Source organism: Gavialis gangeticus, unplaced genomic scaffold (assembly GCF_001723915.1).
Source record: "Gavialis gangeticus isolate Ggan-Ray unplaced genomic scaffold, GavGan_comp1, whole genome shotgun sequence".
NCBI lineage: Eukaryota > Metazoa > Chordata > Crocodylia > Gavialidae > Gavialis > Gavialis gangeticus.
The window spans coordinates 175026340-175028701 of NW_017729024.1; the positions used below are offsets into that span (position 1 = coordinate 175026340).

A 2362-nucleotide genomic window follows, 5' to 3' on the forward strand; every position below is an offset into this window, starting at 1 on the left:
AAAACTCTTGCCGGGTCTATTGTTAACTGCACAAACTGGCTGGGGCAGGTCTCCTCATGTCTATCTGTTGGCTTCATCTAAAAAATGAGGAAGAAGATGATGACTAATAAATTTCTTCAGTGGAATTTATTTCCTTGGAGAAAAAAAATTACCTTCCAGCGGTTCTCAAAATCATTTTTTTTTCCCTCTGAAAAACATCCATTCTAATTGTGGCCAGAAATGTTGGAACTGTCCCTTTTTTTTTTTTTTTTTTTTTTGGTTTCATTTGGCTACAAACATTCAGTTTTGGTCTAAAACAACATCAGACCCAATGCATGTGGAAGTGCTGATTTCAAGGACAGTTCTTCCTTCCCTTTCCGTCAAAGTTGGCTTCCGACTCCAAAGTTTTTCAAGTTTTGCTTGGCGGACAGGTTCCACTTTGGCGTTTCCGTGTTTGGTTCTTGTTGCTAGTGAGTAGAGGTGGGGCGAGAAGAAGCAGGAGAATGAATAGAGAACAGTCACCTGTCGTTACCTCCTTCTCCCAGGTATTGCAGGTAGCGTGGCCAAGCAGAGTTTTGAATGGTGTTTCTGTTCTGACCCCACCAGTAAGGAAACTCATGACCGCGCCTAGAGGCTCTTAGCAGACACGTGCAGTGCTCTAGGCCTTGGAACACTCTTCTACTTCTCACGTCCCAGTCGAAAGCTAGACGTTTTTCCAGAACCATGCATAAATGATGGCTCTTCCTGTTGCTGCAGGAAAGACCCTCCTTTGTACAAGGAGTTGGCAAAGCAGCAGGTGCTCCATGGTCTACTCTGCACTTCACCGCAGTCTCCTGTATTCATGTCACTTGTGTTTGATCATGCTTGTTTCTGATCTTCCCGCTGGCGTGCGCAGGCTGCTCAGGCATTGCCACGTTGACCAGTCTGTATCAGCCCCTCTGGAAAGGCCGTCCTGGGGTTCCAGGTGCATTTCAAGGCATCTGGTCGCACTGAATCTTTCCTGCCATAACCTCGGTCACACGGTCAGCCGTAGCGTCTGAGGGTGCGGTACTGGTCACCCATCTCTTCCGCACCATTTGGTGACCACAGGATGGATGTCCAGGGGTCTTTCCACCTGCTGTGATCGTTCTTTTTGGCTCACTACTTTTCTTCTGGTATCGGGCGGTAGGGCGGTGCGAAATTTCGCCGGCTGTTTCGATTCGACGCTGCTTCAACTCATTCTGAGCTGGAAACAGCAACGTTGAATCGAAACAAAGGACTTTGAAACAGCCTTGAAACACCGTGTCGCACAGCCCTATGAATCCGTACGGTGACCACCAGCAAGTACAAGCTATCTTTTGGTGTTGGCTTTAGACGGCCTGTTATTTCACGACACTGCCCGTTTAGAGCGGGGTTTGGTTTCTTGACATGACCTGATCATCCCCATATTGGACATGCATGCTCGGTGGTGGAGTACTACCAGGCAATAGCAGTGGCTTGTCTTGTGCTGCATATGCTGGACTGAAAATGATGCCAGTGTTTTTCAACTGGTAGAGTTGAGTGCAGCTGTGGCTAGCCCTTAGTGTAAAAGTAAGAAGCTGCTTGCACCCAAAGCTCCTTAACCACTTAGGGCGGCAGCCGCAGCCTGGGATGGCTGAGGGGAGGGGAGCCCAGTGCTGCCACCCAAGCAAGATAGGCTCCCAGAATAAATTCAACAGGAACTTTATTGCAGAGGAACCCGAAGTCTCCCTAAATCAGTGATTCTCAGCCAGCGTGCTGCGGTGCCTCGCGATCCTTTGGTGGGCAGCCAGGATTCGCAAGCTAAACCCAGAGATTTCAGATGGGACTCCGGTGTGCTAAAGACTTCCTGCCCCATGCCAATCTCTATGGGAGAAGAAGTGCTTTAGTCTTTTTTTCCCCCCCGTACTCGAGTGAAAACTCAGAGCTGGCATTCTGGAGGGTTGGAGGGCACGTCTCCAGCCGAAAAAGACCTCAAACCGCTGGATTAAGCTAACTCCCACAAGAATGAGGGGCGCCTGCTTAGCCTCCGTGCCCTTCCCCACCCCTGCCCCCAGCAACCTGCGGCTGCCCCACACTTTTCATCCTGCGTGGGAGCGAGAGGGCTTGAAGGGGGAGGGCGGGGAGAGCTCGCACCTCCCCTGCCCCCCAACACTGCCGCGGTTGTGTCAGGCAGTGGCAGTGTTGAGCCCATTAACCCAGCCTGCCAGCCCTTGCGCGCCTCTGTTTGATCGCTCCCCTCTACTAGATATCTGTCTCTCGAGAGTGGGACGCGCGGCGCTGCCAGCCTCCGGGAGCAGAGCCGGGGCATCGCGGCGAGGACAGCGGGCGGGGAGCCAGGAGCCGCCGGGTCCCGCCTCGGGGCCGGAGCAGCGGGGCAGCCTCC

The 2362-nt window shown here is 52.4% G+C and overlaps 1 long non-coding RNA gene across 1 annotated transcript in view; it reads right to left on the reverse strand.

Moving 5' to 3' along the window:
• LOC109297991 overlaps nt 1-2067 on the reverse strand; it is a 6638-nt gene extending 4571 nt beyond the window's left edge. Inside the window, exon 1 of the long non-coding RNA XR_002097482.1 lies at nt 2038-2067. This is a non-coding gene — a long non-coding RNA (uncharacterized LOC109297991). The remainder of the gene's footprint in view (nt 1-2037) is intronic.
• Between the last annotated feature and the right edge of the window lie 295 nt (nt 2068-2362).